This window comes from Gorilla gorilla, chromosome 2 (genome assembly GCF_029281585.2).
Source record: "Gorilla gorilla gorilla isolate KB3781 chromosome 2, NHGRI_mGorGor1-v2.1_pri, whole genome shotgun sequence".
Classification (NCBI taxonomy): Eukaryota; Metazoa; Chordata; class Mammalia; order Primates; family Hominidae; genus Gorilla; species Gorilla gorilla.
In genome coordinates this window covers 134730107-134743558 of record NC_086017.1, presented here as the reverse complement: position 1 = coordinate 134743558, position 13452 = coordinate 134730107, and the positions used below count along the sequence as shown (strand labels likewise).

The window sequence follows — 13452 nt, the reverse complement described above, 5'->3', positions numbered from 1 at the left end:
AAAGTATTAAGAGGCAATTGGGTGGCCAGAGTGAAAGCCCAGAGGCCCGTAGAAGCCTTTTGGGTTTCTGGGGCTTTGTGTTCTCTTTTCATGCCTCATGTATTGTAGCTCACTTCCTAGTTCTGGAATCACAGGGTGTTAGGACTAAGGGTCAGGTCCACTTTACCTTTGCATTGGACTGAAGAGGAAACTCTGGCCTAAGATGCCAAGTGGTGGCTGGGCACGGTGGTTCACGCTTGTAATCCCAGCACTTTGGGAGGCCAAGGTGGGTGGATCACCTGAGGTCAGGGTTCAGGACCAGCCTGACCAACGTGGTGAAACCCCATCTCTACTAAAAATCCCAAAATTATCCAAGTGTGATGGCAGGCCCCTGTAATCCCAGCTACTCGGGAGGCTGGGGCAAGAGAATCACTTGAACCCAGGAGCAGAGGTTGTAGTGAGCTGAGATCATACCACTGCACTCCAGCCTAAGCAACAAGAGCAAGACTCCGTCTAAAAAAAAATAAAATAAAAAAAATCCAAGTAGTAGAGCCAGCATCAGCCAGAGTTCTCATCACTACCTATCCTGGTGGAGGATGGTGATGGCATAGGAAGGTGAATGGCCTGACATAGGCAGGAAGAATGGATACACATTGGTTCCCTCATCTGCCCACCTGCTTCTCTAGAGTCCTTGAAGGCTGTTCTCTTTAGTCTGAGGGTCCTATGGGGAGCAGGAGTGAATGCCCTTCCTTTATCTGGCCTGTGATCACTGCCATCTGTCTGCTTCAGGGCCCCTGGATACCGAGTGCTGTTCCCCTTTCCTGGGGTCAGACTACATGGAATGTCATCTGAGGCTGTGGGAAACACCAGGAAGATGCCCTGGGTTTGGGGGCTAGCTCCAGCACTGTCTCCTGCTATGTGACGTCGTATCTCCAGGTCTCAGATTGTGCACCTTTAAAAGGACAGAGAAGCCCTTCTCTACTCATCTGATGAGGCTGTAGGCAGATGAACACGTGCTTGGCAACCTGTGCTTGTGATGTGGTCATAATGGTAGTGTCCTGCTAGGCACTGTGCTCCTGGAGGTCACCAGCTGTGGTTCATCTTGTATCCTTACTCATAGCCTGGTGCCTGACACACCACAGGTGCTCAGTACATCTGGGTGGAAGGACTGGCTAATGGGGCAAATGGAGGTGCTCAGAGAAGATTCTAAGGGATTTGCTGTGTGCCACTCCGTGAGAAGGCACTTTCCACTCATTCACCTCACTTCTTCAGTTATGTCTTCTGTAGGGCTAGGTATACTTCATTCTAACTTTTCTCCTGAGCTTTATGCATCTTTCCAGCTAAGTACTGAGTCCATTCATAGAACATGACTCAAGCAGATGTATTCCTAACCTTCCCCATTGTCCAAGTTAAATTTCCATTTGGTATTTTCCTATTAGCGTCAACAGGGTGATCATTTTCGTAATCACTTGGTTGCTGATCTTGTGGAAACGAGTATGTTCACGAGGAAGCAGCAGGTGGCTTTAGAATGTGCCTGGAGGAACAGTTCTTATCTTGCAACCTGCCTCTGATTACTATCAAAAGCTCCTGCCTTTCCAGTAGTCACTCATGGTATACATGATACAATCAACGCAGTTGCTACTGATGTTACCCAATAGTATGTTTTAGGGAGTTCTCAGGCTTCTTATTGTGATTGGGCAGGCACCTAGGGACTCAGCTCCTCCCCTGTGGACCTGCTGATTATCCCAGGCAGAGAAACACTTGGTTTTACTTTGATATTACTATTTTTTCCTGACCAGACCGTACTAGCTCACACTTGGAGTATTAACTGTGGCTTCTCTGTAGCCCAAATACATCGTACACTTGATTGCTTTGTTGATCTAAAACATAGTCTGACTGTGTCACCACCTTCAGGAACCCCTGGTGGCTCCCTGTTTCACACACAACAGGCTTAAGCCGTTCACAGGCCTCTATAATCTGACCTCCAAGCCCAGTCTCACAGCAGCCACCCCCACACTCCTTGATCCCACTACAACCAGACTTCTTGTCTCAGCCCAATTGATACTTTCCTGTGTCTCTGACTGTGACTGTGAGTTCATCCTCACCTGGAATATTCTTCACTTGTCTCTTTGATTGACAGGTTCTTCTATCCTTAAACATTTGTTCAGGGAATGAGTTAAGTTCCTAATAACTGTCAGATACTGCCCCCAGAGGCTGCCTCTGACCTTTTCAGCCTCAACTTCTCTAGAAATAAGTCCCTGTAAAATTCTTTTTACAGAGACAAGTCATAAATTATTATGGTATGTTTTTATCATTTGTTTAATTTTTCTCATGCTAAAATTTTATATCTGTAACTATACTGAAAAAACATCAAGGGAAGGACATGTTAATGCCTCTGTTTCCTCATAGCAGTGGTTCCAGAACTGGCTGATAACAAAATCTCTTTGGGAACCTTGTTTGAAAAATAATCTATGGCTCCCCAGTCCCAGCCCAGACTACCTTGGTGGGGTCAGGGAATCTCTGGTTTAACAAAGCTTTCCAGATGTTTCTGATGTCAACCTGATTTGATGTTTCACTATGTAATTGTTTCTATTATTTCTTTGATTTGTGTATTAGGAAGGATTCTTCAAAATTAACAGAAACCAATTCGGGCCAGCTGAAGAGAAAAAATAAAGGTAATAGCATGATAAAAGATGGATTCTTATATTTTCTTTATTCCAAATTATAGCCACTAAGATTCGTATCACTTTATAGTTTCTCAGGAAAAAGCACTTCCTTTCATATAGACAATTTTAGAAAAGTTTCTAAATTACAATATACCTTAATTTTTGAAATTGCATACCAGTTTCTTCATCATTATAATCAAAATATAAAGATCCTTCTGAACTATGATAACGTGATAACTGATATAATCTATCAGAGTTACATATGATTTCAAGGTGAAATGCTGTTTTTCATAATCTGTGTTCATGATTTTTGAATGTTGACGCATTCTTGCCTTCCTGGAATAAACACTTAGTCATAATGTATAGTTTTCTTTAAAAAAAATACCCCAGTGACTTTGATTTTCTAATATTTTATTTTGGTTTTTTACATCTGTAGTCCTAAGTGAGATTGAACTATTAATTGTCTTTGCTTCCCTTGGCCAGTTTTGTATGTGCCCACAATTTTGACATTTTTGGCACCTTTAGGATTGACAGAATAAGTCTGAGGAATATTAAAGTCTACCAGGGTTTTGTCTATGTATTCTTTAGATTAAATTTTGAGTTCTGGCTTTTCTATAAGTAATATTGCTAAAAGTTAGATATCTTTTTCTAAAAGTTAACTGGAAACTTTGAAAAAAATAAATATTCAGTATCTACCTGATCATCTGTTGCACATAAATCAGTCACACCAACTTTTCCTAGCTTCGGTGTATTCTGGTCTGGTAAATTTGGCAGTTTCTACTGTCTTTTTATTCCATTGTTTGACAGATGATCAGCATTTTCCCAGGTACACAATAACTTTTCTTTTCAATGCTGCATCATAATAGGTTTTTTTGAAGACTCTTTTTCTTTCTCATGTAAAAAAGTAGATATAATTTATATACAGTAAAATTCACCTGTTTTAATGTACAATTCTGAACAATTAATACACAATTATGAGGAAGTTCAGTTCTGAATTTTGACAAATGTATATATAGTCATATAGGCACCATCACAATTGAGATACAGAAGAGCTCCATCACCTCCCAGAATTGCCTTGTGAGCTTTTGTTGTCTGCTCTCCCACCATGCAGACCTTGCCAGTTACTGATCTGCTTTCTCTCCCTGTCTTCTTTCCTATCTCGGAATGTCATATAAATGGAGTCATGGTTTGTAGGCTTTTTAGTGTGCCTGCTTTCACTTAGCATTAATGTGTTGGAGATTCATCCATGGTGGTGGGTATATCAATAGGTTATTCGTTTTTGTTGCTGAGTATTATTTCATTGTAAAGTCGTATCACCGTGTGTTTACCTATTCCCCAGTTGAAGGACATTTGGGCTGTTTCCAGTTTGAGGTGATAATGAACAACTCACTATCAATGTTTGTGAACAGATTTTTATGTGAACATAGATTTCATTTCACTTGGGTAAATATCTAGGATTGGGGTTTCTGGGAGGTATGGTAAATGTAATGGAATACCAAACTGTTTTCCAAAGTGGCTGTACCATTTTGCATTCCTGGTAGTAATATATGAGGGTTATACTTTCCACATCTTTGTCAGTACTTGGTATTGTCAGATTTTAAAAATTTTAGACATTCTAATAGGTATAGTTTTATCATATTGTGTTTTTAATCTGAATTTCCTTAGTGACTACTGATGTTGAACATCTTTGTACTTATTTGCCAAACATATATTGTCTTTGGTGAAGTATCTGTTTAAGTCTTTTGCCCAAGTTTTATTGGATTGTTTGTTTCCTTATGATTTAGATTTGAGAGCTCTTTATATATTCTGGACATTAATCTTTTATTGGGTACGTGTTTGGCAAATATTTTCTTGCTGTCTGTAGCTTGTCTTCTCATTCTCTTTAACAATGCCTGTTACTGCATGACAGAAGTCTTTAATTGTGATGAAATTCAATTTATCAATTTTTAAAAATGTGTTATGCTTTTGCTGTTATATCTAAGAAATACTAACCTAATGTGGAGTCATTAAGATTTTTTCCAGTGCTTTCTTCGAGACGTTTTACAGTTTTAGGTTGTATATTTAGTTCTGATCCATTTTAAGTTAATTTTTATACATGATGTAAGGTATAGATAGAGATTCTATTGTGCGTATGAATGTCCAATTGTGCTAGCACCACAATGAAAAGATTATCCTTCTCTTATTGAATTGTGTTTGTACCTTTGTTGAAAATCAGTTGAGCATGTATGTGTGCTCTATTCTGAGTATTCTGTCCCATTGATTTATGTGTTTATTCTTTCAACAATACCACACTGTATTGATTATTGTAGCTTTATTGTAAGTTTTGAAGTAAGGAAATTTGAGCCCTTCAACTTAGTTCTTTCTTTTCAAAATAGTTTTGGCTATTACAGATTTTTTGGCCTGACATATAAATTTTAGAATCATCTTGTTGGCATCTGCATAAATTCCTGATGGAAGTCTGTTGGTATTGCATTGAATCTATAAGTCAATTTGGAGAGAATTGACATCTTAACAATGTTGGATTTTTGAGTACATAAATAAACTATATTTCTCCATTTAGGTCATCTTTGATTTCCTTATCAATATTTTATAGTTTTTAGCATATACATATTGAACATATTTTGTCATGTTTATAGCTATGTATTTCATGTTTTGGTGCAATTTTTAATGGTACTTTTAGTAAAATTCTGTTTTCCAATTGTTCATTGCTAGTATTTATAACTACAATTGATTTAGTATTTTAATGGATTTTTTAAAAATTTAAATCAGAATAAAGTACAGCAAAATATGTACTTGCAGAGTTTGAAAATCTAATGTGATTAGTGGCTAGCTAAATCTAATGTGTAACTTAAACAATTTAAAAGGCTGGGATATAGAATCAATTTTCAGCCCTCATCTGCTCTTCACTATTTCCCTGAGCTTTTTAATTATTTTTAAGCAATTGATTTTTGTTTGTTGACCTTATATCTTTTGACTTTTCTAAACTGACTTATTAGTTCTAGTAGCTTTTTTTCTAGATTCTTTGAGATTTTCATCATAGATAATCATGTCATCTCTGAATAAAGACAGTTTTATTTATTCAATTCCAATTTCTTTGCCTTTATTTTACTTGTTTTATTGTGCTGGTTAGGATTTCCAGTATAATGTTAAACAGGAGTGGTGAAAACAGACATCATTGCCTTATTTCCAATCTTAGGAGGCAGGCGTTGAGTCTTATATCATCTTGTATGATATTAGTCATAGGTTTTTTGTAGATACTTTTTATCAGGTTGAGGAAGTTTCCTTTTAGTTTGCTTAGATTTTCTTTGTCTTTACCGTGAATGAATAATGATTTGTTCAGGTGCTTTTTATGGATCTGTTGAGATGATCATATTTTTTCTTTTGTCCATGAGTTGGCAAACTTTTTCACAAAGGGCAGTGTGAGAAAAATAATAAATATATATTTGGTCTTTATTTTCAGTTTCTGGCATAGAGCTTCTAAAACCCTGGGAGTTTCCTGAGTGAGAGTGGTGAGAGGAATGTCTTTGGTTATTCATAATAAGTCCCTTTCAACCATACCTGAGTTTATGCTGGTGAGGTCACACTTGGTGAGCCCCTATATAGCTTCAGGATGGGGGCTGATTGTCAGAGGAAACAAGCATGTAATTAGAAGGTTGGAATTTTCAGCACACCCTGCCCCAACATCTGGGGAGGGGAGAAGGGCTGAAAACTGAGTAAATCACTAATGGCCAGTGATTTAATCAGTGATTCCTATGTAACGGAACCTCCATAAAAACTCCTAATCAAAGGGGTTTGGAGAGCTTTGGAACTGACTAAGCACACTGAGATGCTGGCAAGGTGTTGGCAATGCCTGGAGAGGGCATGGAAGTTCCCTGCCCCTTTTCACATACCTTATCCTATGTATCTCTTCCATTTGGCTGTTCCTAGGTTGTATCCTGTAAAATAAACTGGCAAATATAAGGAAAGAGGGCTCTCAAGTTCTGTAAACCATTCTAACAAATTATCAAACCCAAGAAGGGGGTCATGGGAATCCTTAACTTATCGTCGGTTGGTCAGAAATAAGAGGGGCCCAGGACTTGTGATCTGAAATGGGGGCAGTCTTGGGGACTGAGCCCTTAAGCTGTAGGATCTAACACTAACTCAAGGTTGATAGTGTTAGCATTGAATTGGATTGTAAGATGCAGCTGGTGTCTAGAGAGAGATTCGGTTGGTATGAGGAAAAAAACTCCACATAGCTGGGTGTCAGAAGTGTTCTGGGAGTTAAAAACAGGTCATAATAGCCAGATAACAGATATTTTAGGCTTTGTGGGCCATAAAGTACTTTATTCAACTCTCTACTCAACTCTCATAAATCTCCTCTACTCAGTGATTCAGCTCTGCCATTGTAGCATGAAAGCGGCCACAGACAATAGATGGATAAGTGAATGGATGTGGCTGTGTTCCAGGAAGCTGTATTTATAAAAACAGGCTGCAGGTTGGATTTGGCCTGCTGGTCATAGTTTTCCCAGTCATAGTTTGCTGATCCTTGCTTTAGTCTATTGATATGTGGAATTACAGTAATTGATTTTCAAATATTTAACCAGCCTTACATTCCCAGAATAAACTCCACTTGTGGTATATTATTAATCTTTTTATATATTGCTGGATGTGGTTTACTCAATTTCATTGAAGTTTTTTGTGTCTATATTCATGAAGGATATTGATCTGATGTCTTTGTCTGGTTTTGGTGTCAGGGTATATTGGTAGCCTTATGAGTTGGAAAGCGTTCCTTCCTCTTCTATTTTCTGGAAGAATTTGCATAAAACTGTTGTTATTTATTCCTGAAAGTTTTGGTAGAATTTGCCAGTGACACCTGAGCCTGAAGTTGTTTTGCGGCATGATTTTCAACAGCAAATTAAATTATTTAATAAATATAGGACTGTCCAGGTTATTTGTTTCTTCTTGAGTGATTTTCAGTAGTTTGTATCTTTGGGATAATTTGTCTATTTAATCTAAAAGACAGAATATTTATAGATGTTCATAATATTAACTTATTATCCTTTTAATTTCTTTAGGAATTGTAGTAATGTCTCATTTTCTATTCCTGATATTTATAGTTTGTATCTTCTCTTTTGCTCTTGGTCAATCTGGCTAGCAGTTTGTGAATTTTATTGGTTCTTTCAAAGAACCAGGTGTTTGTTGGTTTGAGTTTTCTCAATGTTTTTTGTTTCCAGATGCATTGGTTTTTCTTTATCATATATTCTGCTTGTTTTGGGTTCAGTTGCTCTTCCTTTTCTAGTTTGCTAAAGTGAATGCTTAGATCATTGATTTGAGACCTTTCTTCTTTTCTGATAATTTCTAGGGTTCTCCTTTTCTGGGACAATTGGGTTGGGAAAGGGGACATGGAGGTGTAGAACCAGTTTTCCTACCTCTAAGCATTTATTAGGAGAGCTTTAGTAAAAGCCTTACCAGCAGGGAGCCCTGAGGCTTCTGCTTGGGGGTGGGACCAATGGGAAGGAGGCAAACGGTCACACCATGGACTGTTTCTTTCATGGGAAGCAGTGGCCTGGTCTTCCCACCCTGGCAGTCTAGGACCCTAATGCTCATGTGCCTCCCAATATGGTCTGTAGAAAGGAGAGGAAAGGGAGTTGGAGTTCCTGCAGTTTTGTTGGATGAAAGGGTTCTCTCCTAATAGTTTAGACCAGGAGCTGGTGGACTTTTTCTGTAAAGAAGCAGATACAGATAGAAAATATTTTCAACTTTGCAGGCTATACCGTCTCTGTCACAGGTATTCATCTCTGCCATTGGAGCATGGAAGGAGCTGTAGATAACATGTAAATGAATGGGCATGGATGTGTTTCAGTAAACCTGGTTTACAAAAATAGACAACAAGCTGGATTTGGCCCATGGGCCATAGTTCGCCTACACCTACCTGCTTTAGTCTGCTAATGTGGTGAATTACATTGATTGATTTTCAACTGTTCCAGACAAGTTGTATTCTTGAGATAAATTCCACTTGGTTTAGAGCATCTGGTCTGTGCTGGCCCTGTCTTTGTTTCTCAGCTTGCGTTGTCACTGAGCCATGAGCTTCTCAGGGGTAGGGCCACAATAGGGCCATCTCTGATCTCCTGTCAGGTATATGGTAGATGGCTAGTGAACCTTTGTGGCTGGGTGGAAACACCTGTGCCCTTCAGTGGTACTCTGCTGCAGCTTCCTTTTTGGTCCCCCCAGGAGCCTAGAAGAAACGGAGGTTGGGTGGAGGAGTTGGGCTCAAGTGCTGTCACTGCAGGCCCCAGGCTGATCTTTCATTTTGAGACTCTTTTAGAAATGTGACTCATGTTTGGTCTGTGAGGCATTGCTTTCTAATTACTCTCTGTCCTTTTTCTGGGGGATGTGGTTGGCACCATAGCTGGCAGGCTCAGGAATTCAGGCCTCCAGGTGCCAGCCCAGTGCTGGTGTTCTAAAAGGGCTTGATTGACCCCTTTCCAGGACCGTGGCTTTCTAGATCCTTTTATAGAGGAGTGTGCGTGTGTGTGGGAAGGGGCAGAGCAGGAGGGTCCAGGCCCTTCTGGCTCCTAAATGACCTTCATGCCTGTGGAGTGTGGACTAGATAGAGCCATGTGACAAGGCATTACAAATGGATTTTGCACAGGTAGATTTCATCGTCCATCTTAGCCAATTTTCCTAATTGCTTGGGAGGGCTGGGTGGGCAGTTGATGGGAAGGGCCTGGAGCTAACAGACCTGGGTTTCAATCCCAGCTCTAGAACTTATTAGATGGGTGAATCTGGGCACATTATTTAACTACTCTGAACTTCAGTTCACTCCCTTATAAAATGGAGATGTAACAACCTCCCAGAATTGTTGTGAGGGGTATGTTAAGTCCCTCACTTTCTCTCCTGGGCTGACAGAGGTGAGCAGAGTGGTGGACAACAGAAGTGCAAAACGACTTGAAAACATCATGGGAGAATCCATTTGCAGACGGGGGTATGGAGAGGGTGTGCTGGTCCCCTTTTCCTGCCTAGAATATTTCCGAGCTGAAAGATGGGGAGGGGTGATTCAAGGGCCAAGCCTCTGATTCTGCTCTGGAGCAAGACCACCCTAGGTCTGGATGATGCCTTAGGTTGTTTGGGCCTCTTGTCTTTCATTGTTCAGCCAGGTTCACTGGGATAGGAACCTGGAGCTGTGCCAGTCCTGGTTTAGTGGAATTAGTTGCATAATTGCCTTGGATTTAATGGGAAAATTTAAGGCCTCTTGGACCTGTTGATAATAATAACCCTCCTTATGACTACCCAGTGTGGGAGGAGTGAGGAGAGTCACCTCCAACTACCTTCAGAACACCACCACCTTTTCATGTGTTCTGAGGTTTCTGCTTTCCTCTTGACAAGGTTCAAGACCCTTTTGCACAGGTGTTAGGGGATGAGGACCCTGCTTTCCTGCAGAGTCTGTGAGTTAAGGGCACTACAGCTCCTAGGCAGCCCTGCTCACCCCAGACTGAGGCATCATTGCCTTCTGGGACAATCAGACCAAGGCTTTTACTGGAGAGCTCATAAAACTTGTTAAGGATTAAGAACTAGATAAAGTTCCAATTTTGTCACCCTGAGATAATCTTGTATTATTGTACCTGAAAACAGTATTGAAACACAGATCTCATTGTGACACCCCTAGTTAAAAACAATGTTAATCCCCTGCTACATAAAAGACAAAATTTCAACTATTCAACGTGGCATGTAAAATAGGCTGCAATTAGGCCTGCCACATAAAATATTCAGTTATTATTTTGCTATAAATACTTCTCATTTGGATAATGTTTTACAGTTTATTTGTACATTTTGCATTTAATCTTTGTCAATCTTACAATATTGTTCTTTTTCCCAGTTTGTAGTTGATGGCCCAAAGCTTTGGGAAGTTAAAAGGAATTTGTCCAAGATCAGGAGGCCGCAATAAAGTCAAACTAAGCACAGGGTATAAATTAGTGCTCACTTGCTACTTCTTCACTGTATGACCTTGAACAAGTTTATTTATCTATAAAGAATCAGAGATAATACAACAAACTTGTAAAGTTTTTGTGAGGATTAGACGAGAGAATCCAAGCAAAGTGCTTGGGGGAATGCCTGGCACATAGTAAGTGCTCAGAAAATGTTGGGTATTATTATGATACTCTATTTTAATTGTTCCACAATTAATGTTTTCAGTTTTTAATTCCACTATTATAAGTAACACTGTTATAATGATCTTTGTCCAAATAGTTTATTTTTTCTGTTGTATTATTTCCTTGGATTATATTCCAAGAAAAGCATTACTAGGTCAAAAGATACGATCCTCTTTTTTTGCCTTTGTTCCATATTGCCAACTAGCCCTTTAGAAGGATGGTTCCCATTTAAAAGGCTGCTACTAGACCCATGAGAGTGAACTCTTTCCCACTGGTGGTACTTCTGTGCAACCTCTCAGCCCATCAGAGGGCCTATACCAGTCATTTATCAGTCATTGAGGATTATAATTATCACCTTTCAAAAAGACCAACAGATCCTAGACTGGTTGGAGCCAAACTTTATAAACTAGGTTGTGCCTACAGTAAGACATAGGACCCGGCTAATCAGCAAACTGTACTAAAAACTCTAGGAATGGCTGGCCTCTCAACTCACTTTCTGTAGGGCTCTGTGGGAGTCTTTGCATGTACACAGCAGGTAGATAAGGAGTGGTGTTGGGGGAGGCAGGAGTTGCTTATGAGCTGTGGACCTGAGGACTGTAGGGAGGAAGACTATATGGGAACCATGTGTGGCTTCAGACTTTTTATGTAGGAGAGTGTATGCATTTGTTTGGGTTGTGTAACAAAGTACCACAAGCCAGGTGGCTCAAAACAATGGAAATTCATTTTCTCACAGCTCCAGAGGCTGGAAGTCTGAAATCAGGGGTTCAAACAGAGTCAAGCTTTCCTCTGAAGGTTCTGGGAGGATCCTTCCTTGACTCTTCTGGCTTCTAGTGGCTGCCAGCAGTCCTTGGCATTCCTTGGTTGCATGTGTATCACTCCAGTCTCTGCATCCATCTTCACATGGACGTCTCCCCTCTGTGTCAGTGTATGTTCACATGATGTCCTCCTCTCTGTGTGTCTGCGTCCAATGCATCCAAATTTCCTCCTGGGTTTTTTGGTTTTTTTTTTTTGGATACTAGTCATTGGATTAAATCCCATCCTAATTCAGTATGACTTCATCTTAACCTGATTATCTGCAAAGACCCTATTTCCAAACCAGGTCACATTCACAGGTACCAGAGGTTAGGACTTCAATAAGATTTTGGGGGGGACACACTTCAACCCATGACAGATGGATTGGGAAGAGAAAATGGAACATGTCCATTTTTCATGTCACAGACTACACTGTGGATGGGGCTGTTGGTGGAGAAAATTATGGACAGTGGTAGTGTCACTGGTGGGAATGCTGGACAGTTGTCTGGGGCCAGTGCTGCTTCTGTTCTTGGCCTCCCCAGCCCCACTTACCCTAAGGATTTGTCACAAAACTAGTCACTGATAAGTATTAGGTGCTTCTAGCTGGGATGATGCAGCCATAGCAGAAAGAGCTTAGCCACCGAGGGAAAGGGGTGTTCTAGGAGCCAGTGGGGAGTCATAGAAATAACGGGACTGGGCAGACATGCAGATCTCAGGTTAAGTCTCAGGCTACCTGGAACACCATGGCCTCAGTTTCCCCATTGAAGGGTGAGGAGGGAGGGACTGCATAGCTTCTGATGTCCCTTTCTGTTTGGCATTATATAATTCTAACAGGAGAGGTAACATTTTAGAGACACCCAAGCTTCTTGACCCTAAGGGTTGTCCTGAGGTCTGTCTGGGTGACGAGGTGTGAGCAGCTGATATGGGTGGGTACTGGGGAGGGGACAATGTGGTATTTCCCATCCCAGGTCTTTCCAACAAGACTTTATTCAAGTCACCTCTCCATGAGGCCTTTCCTGGCCACCCTCTCTAAAATTTCAACCTCATCCTGATATTTCATGTCCCCTCTTTCAGTTTTAATTTTTCTCCTTATACTTATCCCCTATCCAACATGGTTTACATTTTATGTATTTTCCTCACTAATTGTCTGTTTTTCCCACTAAACAGTAAGCTCCTTGAGGGCAAGGATTTTTATCCAATTCTAAAATAATGCCTATCACATACCAGGCACTCCATACGTATTTGTTGAATAAATGAAGATGTGGTAAACTTGATAAATTGGGTGAAAATTTAAAGGGGGTGTACCAGTTATATTCTTTGAAAGGTCTCAATCCTCCCTGGCTCCAGCCCCCTAGCCAAGACTGCCCAGGGTCCTGCCATAAGTAGCACCTATTTCTGCAGGGTTTGTTCCAGTCATCGATTGCTGGGAGAAAACTCTCCCAAACAGTGGCATAAGACAACAATCATTTTGTTATGCTCTGGGGTTCTGTGGGTCAGAAATTTGAACAGGACACAGTGGGAATGGCTTGTGAAGACCTGAAAAGCTGAGGTGACTCAAACAGCTAGGGGCTTCGATCATTTGGAGGCTTTTTCACTTACCACCTGGCTTCTAGACTGAGACAACTTGAAGGCTGGGCTCAGCTGGGATACCTGGAGCCAGAGTGCCTACATATGGCCTCTCCATGTGGCTTGGGCTTCCTCACAGCATGGGGGCTGGGTTCCTGGAGCAAGTGTTCCCAGAAGGAGCATTCCATGAGAGCCAGGTGAAGACTCCCTGGTCTTTTATTACCTGGCCTCAGAAGTCACATAGTGTTGCTTTTTGCCATACTCTGTTGATCAAAGCAGCCATAAGCCTGCACCTTGGTAGGAGGAGTGTCAAAAGATTT

The 13452-nt window shown here is 40.7% G+C and overlaps 1 protein-coding gene across 4 annotated transcripts in view; it reads left to right on the top strand.

Annotated features, from left to right (window-relative positions):
• MYLK (myosin light chain kinase) overlaps positions 1 to 13452 on the top strand; it is a 278820-nt gene that overhangs the window by 5182 nt on the left and 260186 nt on the right. For 3 of the 4 annotated variants that reach the window (XM_063704114.1, XM_055383826.2, XM_055383827.2), the window contains exon 2: positions 2596 to 2654. The exons of the other annotated variant lie outside the window; for it this stretch is intronic. The gene's annotated coding sequence lies outside the window, so the exon portion shown is untranslated. The remainder of the gene's footprint in view (positions 1 to 2595; positions 2655 to 13452) is intronic. 4 annotated transcript variants of the gene reach the window in all.